We start from the raw sequence: 16,784 nt of genomic DNA, 5'->3' as shown, positions 1-16,784 counted from the left end.
AATGATATGCACAAATCCTGTTTCAGATGGAGTTTCCCAAACACACTGGTTTACATAAAACAATAAAACAAACGTATTAACTATAGAAAGATGGATTTTGAGAGATTAGAAGTAATGAGGCATAAAAGTCAGAAAGGATTCCAAAGAAATAAAAGGTAAAATGCAACTAATACTTAATTTAACAAGCTAAGTGAATTCAAAGCAAAGGTCTGTCTCACCATAAGTTCCAACAATCATACTGGCTGCATCTTTCAGTCAGGGTCTTTCTCCCCAGTCCAATGCTGCTTCCTTTCTTCTTCAAGTGTTGTTGATGCTGTTGGTAGAGAGAAAGGGAGAGATGATTTGAGGTGACTGTTCTCTCCTCTTATAGCCCTTTCTCTTGAGCAAGAATAACCTGCAGCTGATGTTCAGAAGACAGAAACTCTGTGTGGAGTTTGTAAGGAGAGTGATCACTTTAGATAAGCTACTACCAACAGGAGGATGGGGCGGGGAGAAAACCTGGATTTGTGCTGGAAATGGCCCACCTTGATTATCATACACATTGTAAGGAGAGTGATCACTTTAGATAAGCTATTACTAGCAGGAGAGTGGGGTGGGGGGAGAGAAAACCTTTTGTAGTGATAAACACCCATTTTTTCATGGTCTGTGTGTATAAAAACTTCTTATGTATTTTCCACAGTATGCATCTGATGAAGTGAGCTGTAGCTCACGAAAGCTTATGCTCAAATAAATTGGTTAGTCTCTAAGGTGCCACAAGTACTCCTTTTCTTTCTGTGTGGACAGGAACCTCAAGCTTCTTCTTTGTCAAAATGTAGATTTTTTGCTCACAGCCTCTCTCTTGCCAAAGAGTGGTCACTTAATCAGGTGATGGTCCATTTGATCTCATTGACACCTGGCTGAGGCATTGGCTAACCTCTTGTCTCAGGGGAAGTAGTTTGTGACTGCCCTCCAGAACATGTTGGGACATGTCTTAGGCCTTGTCTACACTGCCACTTTACAGCACTGCAACTGTCTCGCTCAGGGGTGTGAAAAAACACCCCCTTGAGCACTGAAAGTTTCAGTGCTGTAAAGTGGCAGTGTAGACAGTGGACCAGCCCTGGTAGCTGTGCAGGAAAGGTCTGATGCAGTGGCCATCTTGATTCTGGCATTCCCTAGCTTATGAGTTCTTGACTTTGCAACCTACGAGTTCTTTTAACAGGTGTGTGTGTATAAAAGGTAATATATAAACAGAATAAAAAGGAGTAGAAGTTAGAGCTAGCAGGATAAAGATGTGGCTGCATTAGATTAGCTGGCTCAGTGTGAGAAGACAAGTATTTTAAAAGTATGTGGCATAGGCAGGACAGGGGTTTTCTAATGGCCATGATGTCTGGGGGCAGGATATGTCCATACTGCAGCCGGGACTGCGCCTTCTAATCTGGGTAGACAGACACATGCTAGCTCTGCTTGAACTAGCATGCTAAAAATAGCTCTGTGGCAGGAGTAGGCTTATGTCCAGAATAGAGCAGTGCCATTCGGACCTATCTGACTTAGCAGCGAAAGAAAGAATAACGGATAGATGTAGAGAGCAATTTTTTGATTTTGAAGAAATTTGGACCCCACTTCTTTCTACATTTGCTGAGATAGCTCAAATAATGCCAGACTTCTATGCCATCTGACTCTTCTGCCTTTCCCCTCCCTCTTCCTGCCCCCACCCTCTCAGGTCTCCTTCCCATTTTTGTCTATTTGTGTATGTCTCTTTTATTAATTATTATTGTTACTCCCACCTTAACATGTTATGTCTGTATATTATTGTCTGGTTTTGTGTTTGGTCTTGGAGCTTTGACAAATAATTGCATAATTTTATGGGGTAGCCTGTGAAATGTGCAGTGTTTGCTAACATTTACCTTTTTGTTGTTTGTGTCTTTATGAAAGTTCATAAAAAATTAATCACAAAAATAAACAGTACTCTGGAGATTGTGGTACAGGCAGCAGCTCAGGCTAGCCACCCAAGTTCTGATGAAGTGCTAACACACATCTGTTCCGGGCTGGGAGGCACACCCCTCGCTGCACTGTCCATCAAATCAGCTTTTTGTCAACCTGCCAAGGTCATTGCAAGGAGTGGCCCTCTGAGCTCCCAGCCAAAACCCCTTTCAGCTGCGTTTATCATGGGATGTTCCCTTGGAACAGAAAACAAAATTCTCCAGTTTTCAAACCGGCCAGGACTTACTTGTGATTTTCCACTCTCTCTCTCTTTAATATAAAAATTACCCATTACAAACCACTGCCCAGAATGGGGCTTATCTGGTGCTGCTCTGCATGTTTCTGGAGCAGGCTGCAGTTTGGCAGTGGTTATATCAAATGTGCCACCACTATTGAGGAGCTGCATTTTCCCCAGAGCAGCACAGGGGAAGCATATTGCACTGATGCCATACCTGAAAATGTGCTGCAAACTCTTGAGAACATGGTAGATGAGGAAGGGTCACTGACATCATCCTGCTTCAGGAAAGGGCTTTTGATTTCAGGTAATTAGGAACATGGCTGTTATAAATAGGAAAGGCCTATTCAATTATAATGACCCCTCTACTTATCCCCAGCAGGATAGAATCTGTAGGCTGATCCTATAATGAATGTCAATTGGTACTCAACTAATGAGAGGAGCGTACTAAGGTTCTTGTCCCAGAATCAGACATAACAGAGTCAAAATTGACAAGTTCAATATCTTGTAGAGAACCCCAGTGTGTATGGCAAGGGCACTCACATGGAGAGCAAAACATGACCTTAGCCATCTTTATTAATATAATTAATAGAGACAAGAAAGCTCCAAATACAACAAGCTCCAACACAAGCAAATAGCAAGAATAGAGTATTAGAGAATTCTTAACGGTTATTCCTCGCATAGTATATGCTCATAGACTTATATACTCAGACCCCTTTCTTGGCCAGATCGGTGGTAAGAGATGAAGGGACAAAGGACCAGACCTGTCTCTGGCATGCCAAATGGGTCCAATGGTCCAGATCCCCAATGCTTGAAGATAGGTGATATATTATAGCACTAAAATATTGAAGGGTAGAGGGCTAGCTATCTTCTTCATGCGGGTCCTTACTTACATAGGGCCTGGGATTCACCAAGAATATTCATACAAACACGCAGCCTCCTCTGTCCATATCTGACTTCCTCACCCTCATAATATGGGGGTGCATTTCCCTGATAGGCTATTATGTTAAGCCCTATTGCCTCATTACCTTATTGCTAATGCAAGTTTGTGGTTAGACATCTGTCAACGATCCTATTCTAAAATAGCCAAGCTCGGTATTCCTGTGGTTGCCTAGTCTCATTTTGTGTTAACTTTTGGCGAGATATTCTCAGTTCCTAAAAATCTAGAGTGACCATTGGGTCACTTTTTCTATGCTAAAGGTCAGGGGCTCAAGTCTTTTATGCTAACTTGCTTAAGCCAATGTCTCATAGGATGCAGGCAAGGACTGGTCTGTCCTTGCCTACAGACAGCCCCCCAACCTGAAGAAAATACTCACCAGCAACTACATACCACACAACAGAACCACTAACCCAGGAACCTATCCTTGCAACAAAGCCCGTTGCCAACTGTGCCCACATATCTATTCAGGGGACACCATCACAGGGCCTAATAACATCAGCCACACTATCAGAGGCTCGTTCACCTGCACATCTACCAATGTGATATATGCCATCATGTGCAAGCAATGCCCCTCTGCCATGTACATTGGTCAAACGGGACAGTCTCTATGTAAAAGAATAAATGGACACAAATCAGATGTCAAGAATTATAACATTCATAAACCAGTTGGAGGGATAGCTCAGTGGTTTGAGCATTGGCCTGCTAAACCCAGGGTTGTGAGTTCAGCCCTCGAGGGGGCCATTTAGGAATCTGGGGCAAACATTGGGGACTGGTCCTGCTTTGAGCAGGGGGTTGGACTAGATGATCTCCTGAGGTCCCTTCCAACCTTGATATTCTATGATTCAACACTTCAGTCTCTCTGGTCACGCAGTTGCGATATTACAACAGGAAAAACTTCAAAACCAGACTCCAGTGAGAGACTGCTGAATTGGAATTCATTTGCAAATTGGATACAATTAACTTAGGCTTGAATAGAGACTGGGAGTAGTTAAGTCATTATGCAAAGTAACCTATTTCCCCTTGTTTTTTCCTAGCCCCACCCACTGTTCCTCAGACGTTCTTGTTAAACCCTGGATTTGTGCTGGAAATGGCCCATCTTGATTATCATGCACACTGTAAGGAGAGTGATCACTTTAGATAAGCTATTACCAGCAGGAGAGTGGGGTGGGGAGAGAGAAAACCTTTTGAAGTGATAAACACCCATTTTTTCATGGTCTGTGTGTATAAAACATCCTCACTGCATTTTCCACTTTATGCATCCGATGAAGTAACCTGTAGCTCACGAAAGCTTATGCTCAAATAAATTGGTTAGTCTCTAAGGTGCCACAAGTACTCCTTTTCTTTTTGGGGATAGGGTGTGTTTCTGTTCAGCCACCAGCAGCAACTTCTGAAATGGTTCCTCTTACAGTTGCCTGATCTTGCTGCTCTCATTAATTTGTGGGTTCAGGTGACTTCTTGGGAGCACGTTATAGATCCAAAAAGGGACAATAAATGAAGACAGACATTTGAGGAAAATCCTGCCCCTAATGATATCTGAATGGGGTTCAGTTCCCCTGGCTTTCTCTCTTCGCACTGAATTGACAGTTGGGCTTTTCAACTGTTAAATCCTAGAATTTTGGACTGGTCCCAGGTTGGCAACTTGCTGATGGTCAGAACAGGATCAGGAGGATCATGTGTTGTTTGCACATGACTAAAGTCAAGTAAGTGCTGTTTGTTGGTTTCAAAGGAAAGGCCAGCAGGAAAGAAAGAAAGAGAGTAACTTCTTGTATACTTCAGATTCACTTAAGAATTAAGAAGAAACAATTCTAACGAGAAAAGGAGGACTTGTGGCACCTTAGAGACTAACCAATTTATTTGAGCATAAGCTTTTGTGAGATGAAGTGAGCTGTAGCTCACGAAAGCTTAAGCTCAAATAAATTGTTTAGTCTCTAAGGTGCCACAAGTCCTCCTTTTCTTTTTGCAAATACAGACGAACATGGCTGTTACTCTGAAATTCTAACGAGGTAATTTAAGATGGAACTCAGTGAGAGAAAATGTATTCATTAGATGGGAATGGGAGAAGGAGCAACTTTTCACTTTTAGTCAGCCGAATATTCTTCTCCTACCAGGTTTTTAAGTTAAGGAGGAAAAAGAAGTTTTCATCCAGAAGCATCAGTCTGAGGGTATAAATTAAGGCACATCTACACCTGGATAAGTAATGTGCTTCTTGCTATCATTATTTGTAAAACCTAACTAGATCAACGCCACCCAGGTGACCTGCCAAAAACTGGGAATGTGAATACTATCCAGTTGGGAGTTTTAGAACAACATTGACAATAGGAATAAAAGAGCCTTTGTGGCTGTGTAATTTGTTTTGGGAGATGATTTAAAGATAAACCTCTTCCATAGTGGTAACAGGTAAGAAAATCCCTCCACTGTATGCAGATCTGGTAAGGAGAAGAATAGGTATGTGCTGGAGGACATTAGCAAGATTTGGAGAATCTGGCTGGTGATGTCACATAAATCTGTAACCTAAAGCCACACAATTCTCCATGTCCTTATAACTGAGTACAGAGGGGATGCTGATTCTTAATCCACGTTCTTACCAACAGACTTCTTGACAACACACTGATGTTTCTTTCAAATGGGAAGGCTCCCTGCTCACATCACAGACAGTTTGTGCCCATCTCAGATATAAAACCAGTGTCAGCAGTCAGGCAAACATTCAGGGAATTAACTGATAGCAGTATCAATATGTAGGATGTATTACTGCACATCTAAAAGCATAACTATCAAATTTGGTATGTCAATGTACTGCTCTTTGAAAGAATCCAAAGAACTACTGAAGTTGTACAAGGATAAAAACTGAAGATAATGGCATTTTTCATTGCTTTGGACTAGAAAGAGGAGTTGGCCAATCACTTCCTTGGAGGCCTTTATAAATTAACATTAATTTGCATGTACACCTGATTATTTAATGAGGTTTATGGCAGCTTCTCATGGTAAAGCCCTTCAAACAGCACAGGGACCTTGATTAGCAAGGATAGGGACTGAAATATTGCCTATGCTTGGCCCATTGATATGTTTAAGCATAAAATATACTAGCTACTCACAGGTACATCAGCATATATAGAGCTGTTGTGGTTATTATGTCTACCTCTTAACATTTTCAAAGATTTTTAGAAACCTAACCACTCCATACAACAGTCTGTGAGAAAGGTATCATCTCCATTGTACAGATGGGGAAACAGAGGCTGAGTTAACCGAATTGCCCAAGGTCATAGAGGGAGTCAGTTTCAGAGATGGAATTAAAATTCAGTGGTACTGGCTCTTGGGTGTGTATTCAGGCCAGGAGACCAGAGTTCTCTTACCTGCCACTGAAGGTAGAACAGTCTCTACAACATGGTCATTTCCTGGAAAAATAGTTAATTGGCACTAGCTAATGCTGTGTATTCATTCCCCTTTGGAATTAAATTACTCAAACTAACATGGTTCCAGGATGCCTTAGTGTTGGCGTCAGGATTTTGCCCAGCACAAATAAACTATTTGCATGATAGAAAATGATGACACACACAAGGGTGGAGGATGGTTTCTCTAATTATCCTTGCCGTTTTTACATCCTGCAAATGAGTCTTGAAGCAGGTGGGACAAGTACTAGCCTGCGAAATTCATCTTAAATCACAACCCTTCTGTCATGGAGCTCGATTTTAATCAAACCCAGGTTACTGTTAGCTGCTAGAAAGGATGTGCTGTGCACACTGCTAAGAGCGCCTCTTGGCTGTATCCGTTACCCTATTAAAGAGAGCGGGCGGGTGAGGTAATATATTTTTACTGGCCCAAGCTGTTGGTGAAAGAGACAGGCTTTGGCGCTTACACAGAGCTCTTCTTCAGGTCTGAAAGGGTGTCTCTCTCCCCAACAGAAGCAACTGCCTGCCTCACTTGGTCGCTCTCGCATCCTGGGGTCCAGAGGGCTGCACCCACGCCCCCTTCTTACTCTCTCTGTCAGTTTAGCCTCGAGTCGGGGCCTCATTTACGCAACATCCGCTGGCTGCCTTATGGCAAAGCGATCGACCTCTGCAGCGCAGGGTGCTCAGCCGAAAGTTGCTTCTGCTCAAAGCCCTAGAAACCCACGCGGAGACCCCCTGTATCGCCGGCCCCTAGTTGGGCTCCTGCGGGTGTCCGGCCAGTTCAGAGGGGGGGGGGGGCGTCTCCGTTTCCCCTCGCCACAGACGCGCTCCGAGAAAGCAGCAGTCGCCGCAGCATCTGGCAGGAGGCGGAGCCCGCCTCTGGCCACGCGCCCCGGGCTCCTGGACGCCGTCTCCTGCTTTCGGGGCGCTCGGACGCAGCTCCGCCCGGGCCAGCCAGCAGCGCCCTCGCAGCCCACCCCCAGCATGCGGCGGGCGGCGTGCCCCAGCTAACCCCCCGCCCACGCGTGTGTGCTCCGCAGCCTGGGGGCAGCGAGCGGGGCCGGAGCGCCGCAGCCGGACGGGCACAGTGAGTAACGCGCCAGCGTTGGCGGGGGAAAGGGGTAGCGCTTGGGGCTGGCCCCCGGCGAGCGAGCGAGAGGCCGGGGCCGCGCTGCTGCGGGGTCCGGTGGAGGGAGCTGCGCCCCCGGGGAAGCCGCGGGCAGCGGGGCGGCTCTTCCTGTCGCGCTCTGGTTGCCTGGGGCTGGGCGCCGGGCGGGGCCGGTGTGAACGCGGCTGGGTTCCCCAGCGCCCTTGCGAGGCAGCCCGCCCTGTGGCGCAGGGAGCCGGAGGCGCGCGCGCCCCAGGCAGGCTGCCCCGGGGAGCGCGTTTGGGAGGCGAAGGGGACAGGCGCTGCGCCGAGCTGGCGGTGGGAGCGGAGAGGGAAGGCACACGACGGGGCGACGAGGCGGCGGGTGGTGTGTCCCCCAGCGCTGCCCGGCCCCCTCCGTGGCGGCCTGTGTGCGTGTCGCCTGCTTCCCCGCGCTGGCCCCCTTCCTTCCCGGCATGAATTCGGTTCTCCTGGGAGCGGTGTGAACGGGGGCCGCGAACCGATTGCAGGGAGGCGGAGTGGGATTGCGAGCGCGGCATTCGGAGCTGCGGCAGGGGGGGGGCGGCTTCCATCCAAATTCTCTTAATGCCTGCCGAAAAGATCGACTCTGGGTCTGTAATAGGAGCTCCGGAGGCGTTGCCCCTCTTCCTCTGATTTCTGGGAGCAGGAAATACCAAGGCACAGCCGCCTGTTTTTGTGAAAAGATTCAGTGCGATCGCAAGGAGTAAAACCACTTAGTGCACTTTTCGTTCGTGCAGTTATTTCCTCTCCTACCAGCCGATCCATGTGGCAGCCTCGCTGATCTCTCTATCTATCTACCGTGCAAATTTGTTTGCCAAATTTCAAGTCTGACTTATAAACCGAGAGGACCTGAATATATATATGTGTGTGTCTGTGTGTAAAATAAATAAGTTTTTCTTCTCTCTGTCTCTTGTTCCTGTTCGGAAAAACCCACGAAGATGAGGAAAACCCTTTATAACAAACTGATTATAGGCACAGTGCTGTAAAATGCAGTGAGCAGAGAAATCTGAAGAGAGATTTCCCCACCCCCACCCCCTTTGTCTGATACAATAATCCTAGGTGTTAATTTAAAAACGCCTCAAACAGAAGTGATGTTTTTTCATTGAGTGCCCCTTGTTATCAAAAGAAGGTGTGTTTTTTTTCCTCTTACTAAAATATAGTTAACACCAAATGCATTTTAAAACAAACAGTAGTTTACAGCATGCATCTGAAGAAGTGGGTTTTTTACCCACGAAAGTTTATGCCCAGATAAATCTGTTAGTCTTCAAGGTGCCACCAGACTCCTTGTTGTTTTAGTAGTTTACAGGTAATCTTTTGATGGACTGTTTCTTAAGTATTCTGCAAAGCCAGCTACTTTTTTGTCACTGAAAAAAATCTAAGAAAGTTTCTATTCGTGTGCTGTTATTTGGTGGCTCTGCAGAGTATGATTTGAATGATGTATTTTGGTTTTGACAGTCAATATTCAGATTATAGTTATTTAAAATTATGAGCCCAATCCTGCAGTCTTTATTCAGGCAAAATTTCCAGTGAAATCAGTGGGAGTTTACCTGATTATAGGCCTGAACCAAAACCCACTGAAGTCACAGAGAGTATTTCCATTGACTTTAATGGGGACTGGACTGCTTATATCAACCTGAAGTTTGGTAGCCAAATTGTAAAATCTTAATTTCTTCATACTCTGTCTCTCCCATCTCCCCCACCACACTCCGTATGTCAAGTTTGTAATGCATAAAAATATTTGTCTCTTCACATAGTTACACAGCCATTAGGCAAAGACAGTTTTGTTGGCTGAACATTCAAGACCTTAGCATTGGGATTGTTTCTGTAATGACAGACCGTTGCATTATAGCCAAACTGAATGCAAATAGTAACCAAAGATGTGTATGTATATCAACCTGGAAAACTTCTACAGGTTGATCAATTTGTATTAGATTTCTTATTTGCAGTATAAGGTTATTCTAAGGAGAATACAAAAATTAGGGCTGTGCCTTTTTTATTTTTTGCTTCTTTATGATGCATTAGAAAAGTCAAAATAGCACTTTTTACCTTTTTTGCAGTGCTCAGGTGTCAAAATTTTAACAAGAGCTCCCTCAAAAGTTTTCACATTCTTTAAAGTAGGGGTTCTCAAACTTTTATTGCTGGGCCTCTCTTTGAAAATATTTCAGACTGCGATGATCCCCCACCCTGCTCTTGGTACTAGACATAGTTTTTGCGGCATCAGTGCAGATTTCTACAGAGTTAAGTAACTATACTATGGGTATATTTACACTGGCACAGTTACAGCGCCGGCAGTACACTGCTCAGAGAGTGCTGAAGGGGAAACTGCTGTTGTGTGTTCACGCTGTCAGCTGCTGGCACAATAGCGTGTTTACACTTCCGGCACTTGCAGCGGTATTTTGAGTGGTGCATGCTGGGCAGCTGTCCCACAGAGCATCTCTCCCTGTTCAGCCACTAAGAGTTGTGTGAAGGTGGAGGGGGCTGCAGGGCATCCTGGGTCCTGACCCAGTGCCCCGTGATGCATTGCTTCACATCCCAGCAATCCCTGTGCTTCTGTCTGCATTTGGCACCATCTTTCAACTGGTTTGTGTACTGTGTCTGCGGGAATGGATCCTGCATGGTTGACCAATATGCTGCTTGCTCTTACTAACATATCAAGAGTGGCAGTGGAGTTATTCCTTAGACTGCAAAGGCAAGAGGAGTGCGATATTGATCTCGCCACGTGTAGTAGCTATGACATGAGATTGTTTGTGGCATTCACGGAGGTGCTGACCACAGTGGATCGCCACTTTTGGGCTCGGGGAAACAAGCACTGAGTGGTGGGATTACATCGTGATGCATGTCTGGGATGACGAGCAGTGACTGCAGAACTTTCATATGAGGAAAGCCACATCCATGGGACTGTGTGATGAGCTAGCCCAAGCCCTGCGGCGCAAGAACACGAGCATGAAAGCTGCCCTGTCATTGGAGAAACGCATGGCGATTGCACTATGGAAGCTGGCTACTTCAGACTGCTGCCGATTGGTCACTAACCAGCTCGGAGTGGGAAAATAGAGCATTAGACTCGTGTTGACGGAAGTATGCAAGGCCATTAATCGCATCCTGCTCCAAAAGACCGTGACTCTGGACAACATGCATGACATTGTGGATGGCTTTGCACAAATGGGCTTCCCTAACTGCAGAGGGGCAATAGATATATTCCAGTTCTGGCACCAGACCAACTAGCAACCGAGTGCATTAATTGGAAGGGGTATTTCTCTATGGTTCTCCAGGTGCTTCTGGATCACCATGGGCATTTCACGGACATTAACGCAGGCTGGTCTGGAAAGGTTCATGACACGTGCATCTTTCGGAACACTGGCCTATTCAGGAAGCTGCAAGCAGGGACTTTCTTACCGGACCAGAATATCACCGCAGGGGAAGTCAAAATGCCCAATGTGATCCTGGGAGACCCCCCCTACCCCTTAATGCTGTGGCTTATGAAGCCATACATGGGGCACCTTGACAGCAGCAAAGAGCTGTTCATCAGCAGGCTAAGCAAGTAGAGAATGACTGTTATGTGCTATTGGCCATTTAAATGACTGATGGTGCTGCCTATGTGGGAGACTGGACCTGACTGGTTACAGTATTCCTATGCTTATAGCTGCATGCTGTACGCTCCATAATATTTGTGAAGGGAAGGATGAAAACTTCACTCAGGGCTGGACAGCTGATGCTCAGCACCTGAAGGCTGAATTTGAACAGCCAGAGACCGGGGCTATTAGAGGCATGCAGTGCAGATCCATAAGGATCAGGGATGCTTTGAGGCAGCAATTGGAAGCTGAAATCCACTAATATTTTTGCTGTGCTTGGGAGTGCAGTGCTTGTAATGCTAGGAGGTGATTGTGATTGGTGCAGGTGATGCACTATGAAGGTTTAAGAAAATTGCCTGTTGCTTTGCAGGGCTCTGTTTGCTTTCAATTAATGGAATAAAGATTGCTTTCAAACCAACACAATTTTTTTATTAAAAATCAACAACCGGAGGAGAGAGACAAACCAAAAAACACATCAGCACTGTGGGGGGATAGGGGAAGGGAGGGTCCCAGGAGGAGGCGAGGTTCTGGGAAGGCTAAAGATTTGTGTATGTCCAGGTATCCTATGCAGCCTTGTCCTCTGGAGTACAATGCAGCGGGTACTGTACTTCAGCAGGGCTAAACTGCAGAGGGATGGGTATTGAGTGCAGTGGGTCCTGGGAGTCTGCAGTTCTGGACTGTGCTGGGTCAGGAGTGGAATGTAGCAGGTAAAGACTGGAGCCAGCAGGTTGATAAGAATGTGTTGGTGGTGTCTGGGGGGCGCATGGGAAAGAGTTTTGTGACAGCAGCTGCAGGGAAGGAGCTGCTCAGTTTGTAGTAGTAGCGCTTGGAGTGTGTCCACTTGGTGCTCCGTAACTTTTAAGAGCCACTCCGTGGCTTCATTCTGACGTGCCGCGTTCTCCTTTCAGTCCCCCTTCTTGCTGTCTTGCCACTCCTTCAGTTCTTGTTTTTCTGCCGTGGAAAGCATCATGACATCAAACAGAAAGTCCTCTTTAGTTTTTTGTGTCTGGTTTCTAATTCTGCATAGAGGTTCAGCCGGCCATAACAAAGAGGACCTTGGGAGCCCAGCCTCCCTATCTGTGAAGCCAAAATGCAACATTTTAGAGAAGCAGTATTGTTTGCAACACACAGAACACTGATTCAAATACCTGTCACTAACTGGCGGACCCCAGGCAAGCACACATGAGCCAGAGGACCCCCAAAATAGACACAGGGGCAAGGGAAATCAGTGTTTCAGGACCGTACTGTACACTGGGAATGTGGCTCTTAAGGAGAGCCAGCACTGGGGGTGGGTGAGGGCTTATAATCATTACTGTCCCCACGTTTTCCACAGGCTTTGTTCATTATGGAAGATACCTCACTGCTGAGGTTGAACAGGGACTCAAGCGAGGGTCTTCTCCAAGACTGCAGCTTCTGCCCCGGCCCTTATGTGGCTTGCCTGTGTGCAGCAATGGTCCCCCCCCTACAGTGATGGCAAAGTTACCCTTGATGGGGCAAGAAATAAAGCAGCTCTGCCAAAAAACCTGCAGCAGCGGACTGCCCAGAATCTCCAAAACAGTTTCGTGGAGATCTCTTGAGGCAGATTCCCATGAAGCGAGGAAGTCAATCAACACTGTTCCACTGCTCAGACGAGGCATGTGGTGGTACGCGCATTATACAGACACAAGCCTGCTTTCGGCAACTCTCCTGCCCCCAACAACTCACTTCAGCGATTCCCGAAATCAGAGCCACTTACCAGGGGCCTCCTCTCCTTGTTGCGCTTCATCAGGTTCTGACAACTGTGACTGGCTAGGCTCCTCCAGGATAGAGAAGAGCACCTGGTTGCATGCATCTCTAACCTCTGAGTTGTCCTCTGCCTCTGGGTCCCCCTCCACATCCTCGTCCAAGATTTTCTCCTCTTGGCTCAGTCCGCTCTCAACTGGCATGTGCGTCACCACAGTGGCCTTCACAGTGGAGGTGGGGTCGCCACCGAGTATTGCATCCAGCTCTTTGTAGAACCGACAGCACATGGGTACAGCCCTGGAGCGGCGGTTTGCCTCCCGTGCCCTGTGGTAGGTGTTCCACAGCTCCTTCACTTTGACCCTGCGCTGCAATGTGTCCCGGTCATGGCCCCTTTCTGTCATACATCGTGAAATCTGTCCTTAGGTATCATAATTCCTATGGCTGGAGCGCAGCTAGGACTGGACAGCCTCCTCTCCCCAAGTGCTGATGAGGTCCAGCAGCTCGGCATTGCTCCAAGTGGGGGATCGCCCGGTGCGTGCAGCAGGCTTGGCCACCTGGAAAGATGCGCTGAGACCACTGCACGCGTCACCGAGCAAACAGGAAGGGGGCTTTCAAAATTTGCAAGGAATTTACGGGGTGGGGCTGACAGTTGGTCACCTGAGGGCAGGGCAAGAGTGTTCCAACCGATGACCAGAGAGGTGAGAACAGGCATTGTGGGACACCTCCCGGAGGCCAATCGCAGCGCTGTAATCTACCTGGGTGTCTACATTGGCACTGCAGCGCTGTAGCCCCAGCGTAGAAAGCCGTACGCCTCTCGTCGGGGTGGTTTGTTTTTATAGCACTGCAGCTGCACAGTTTCTGCGCACTAAGTGGCGTGGCAGCGTGTGCACCTCGGGAGTTACACCGCAGGAAGCCGCTTTACTGTGCAGAAACTTGCCAGTGTAGACAGGGCCTATGCTACCCTTACTTCTGCACTGCTGCAGAGCAGGCCAGCTCTGAAGGCAAGGAAAAAGGTGATCTCACAACTTCCCTTACAGTAGCCTCGCCAGCCCCCCTTTTGGGTCAATGTTCCCTCTAATTTTTTCCATCCATGTGAGGAAAGAATTTTGTTTTATGCACCAATATCGAGGTAATGTGTGGCTGTGCACCACCAATAGAAACAAAAAACCTAGATATAATATATATTTTAAAAAAGTTACCATAGGGATAATTACTCCAGCCAGGACATGTTAGGCACTTTAGAACTCAGTACTGAAAGAATTTAAATTTAAGCATAAGAGAGAAATAAAATTATGAAATGCATAGACCAGTCAAAAAACTAAAATAACAGCACTTTGAAAGAATAAAATTACAGAGAATATATGTGCATTGCAGGAAGTACCAAGAAGTAACAACAACAATAACACAAGTATGCGTTGGGAGGTGAGTGTGAAAGACACAGTGTGAGTGTGTGAGAGACAGAGATGGAGTCTCCGTGTGTGTGCACTGGCTGCTGGGGAAGTATATGAGAGACCGTGTGCTGTCTCTTTAAGTGGAGAGGCACTCTCCACTCTGAAGGCTCGTTCAGACCAAGCAGCCTGATCTAACTCCTGAGCCCTGCTCCCCTGCCCCCGCTCTGCGGAGACTGGGTACATGGGGGGTGGGGGAGGAAGAGGACACAAAAAACCCATTAATTCTTGTCTCTTAACCAGAAGTATTTTCCTGCCTTTTAAAAAAATGCTAGTCAATGAAAACAGTGTTGAGTATGAATTTAAACATTCTCCTGCCTTATGCACAATTTTAGTGTAGAAAAAGCAGGATGTAGAATTGACTAGTGTATTTTCATTGTCCAAGATAAATAGCTGTCGAAGTTCTAAATAACTGGATTAAAAGCTACTGTCTCTTTCCACTTGGTTTCACTTCCTGGTTTTCTGTGGTGTCAAAACCACTAATTCTTCAATTATTCATCATCTTCAAAGGGTAAAGGAGGTACAATTTCTAATGTTTAAAAATCAAAAATCTTTTTCTATTCCCACGCCCCACCCCTCCAAAGCGCTATCAGCCCTTCTTTATACATGTTAAAAAGCACATGAATTTAATTGCTTTTCTTTGCAGGTTACCCTTAAGTACTGGAATTAAACTGCTTTTGCGCTGTGGTTCTGTAATTTATAGCTCAGCGCTTGATTTATTCACACAACAGTAATCTGCAATACAAAATAGGTACCTTCAGGGCAACATAAATTTGTTGCATTCCATGAAAATATATAGGTAGTGTGAGGTTACTGGTGTGGTTTGTGTAATGAGAATGTTGAGTGAGCAGTTTGTATAGCAGTGATACTTACTGTTGCATTTATATGCTATTTAAGGATATAGTGCAGTGAGGAACTTAATAATATGATTCTTGCCGGGTACATATCTCCCATCTAAAAATACGGACACATCTTTAATGCCCTTCAAAGTTTATTGTATTAGGACAGCTCTTGAGAGGATCAGAGTGGAAGAATGGTTAATATTTTGGCTTTAGAAAAAGGTTACCTAGCACGGACAGCAGGCCTGATTCTCACTTACACTAAGGTCTGTTTATACCATTCTGGCTTCCTTGCTGGTGAGCAGCTGGCATAAAGGCTCTACATTTCCTCTGCTCCCAGCACTAGAGCACATTGTGCTATGGATAGTCTCTGCTTCCCAGGAGTGTTTTCTGAGCAGCTCAGCATAAGAGCAGCCCTGAGGCTACTCTAATTTACCTCTGCATGGGCCCAGAATATAGGGAGCACAAAGGTTCCCCTTTTTCCATTGTGCCCCAGATTCAGCAATGGAATAATTGAGAATCAGGACTAACATGAGCTCTTGTAAACTGACAATAAAAAATAAATTCAGGCTCTTACTTAAATGGGTGCTCTTGGTTTAGAGCCAGATTATTCTGAAGCAAGTTTCCTGTGTCCTAGTTTAATGGTGAACAGAGAAGTGGATTTATCAATCAGCAGAAAACTTTCTTTGGTAAATGGGCTGCTAAGGCCTTCAGTTTCTGCAGAATTCTAACTTATTTCAAAACTGGAAATTTCTATCCTTGTGGGCACAGTGAATGCTGCAAAAGAAAAGGGAAATGAGAGAGAGAACTTGTTAGATAGAAGGAGCTAGAAAGCAGAGAAATGTAAATCTGCTTACATGAGCCCCTATCATGATAGTATCTGAACACTTCACAAACATTAATAAATTTCTCTCTCCAACACTTCAGCTAGCCTAAAGGGAATAAGAGGGACTGAGCCTCTGCGCATGGTCCAGGGAGAGAACCCCGTTAGGAAACTAAGCCCTGGTCTACACTGGAGGGGGGGGGATCGATCTAAGTTATGCAACTTCAGCTATGTGAATAACGTAGCTGAAGTTGACGAACTTAGATTGACTTACTGTGGTGTCTTCACCACGGTGAGTCGACTGCTGCCGCTCCCCCGTTGACTCTGCCTGCGCCTCTCGCAGAACTGGAGTACAGGAGTCGACGGGAGAGTGCTTGGGGGTCAGTTTATTGCGTCTAGACTAGATGCAATAAATCGATCCCTGCTGGATTGATCACTGCCCACTGATCCTGCGAGTAGTGAAGCCATACTTTCAGGGTATCTGTACACAGCAATTAACAGCCATGGTTGGCCCATGTCTATCGGATCAGGCGGTGGGGTTGTAAAACCGCAGTGTATTTGGTTGGCCATGGGCTGGAGCCCAGGCTCTGGGACCCTGTGAGGGGGAAGTTCCCAGAGCCCAGATTCCAGCCTGAGACAGAACATATGCACCACAAATTTTACAGCCCCACAGGGCAAGCCCAAGTCAGCTGACATGGGACAGTAGTGGGTGTTTAATTGCTGTATACAGGTAC

The 16,784-nt window shown here is 46.2% G+C and overlaps 1 protein-coding gene across 2 annotated transcripts in view; it reads left to right on the top strand.

The window, feature by feature from the left end:
• The first annotated feature begins 7,040 nt into the window (after positions 1–7,040).
• Positions 7,041–16,784, top strand: part of ST3GAL6 (ST3 beta-galactoside alpha-2,3-sialyltransferase 6) — a 98,609-nt gene continuing 88,865 nt past the window's right edge. For both annotated transcript variants that reach the window (XM_084651236.1, XM_084651235.1), the window contains exon 1: positions 7,041–7,607. The gene's annotated coding sequence lies outside the window, so the exon portion shown is untranslated. The remainder of the gene's footprint in view (positions 7,608–16,784) is intronic.

This window comes from Lepidochelys olivacea (assembly GCF_965140295.1).
Source record: "Lepidochelys olivacea isolate rLepOli2 genome assembly, chromosome: 1".
In the NCBI taxonomy this organism is placed as follows: Eukaryota; Metazoa; Chordata; order Testudines; family Cheloniidae; genus Lepidochelys; species Lepidochelys olivacea.
Note: the sequence above shows the minus strand (reverse complement) of the source record. Positions and strands in the feature narration are given on the sequence as shown.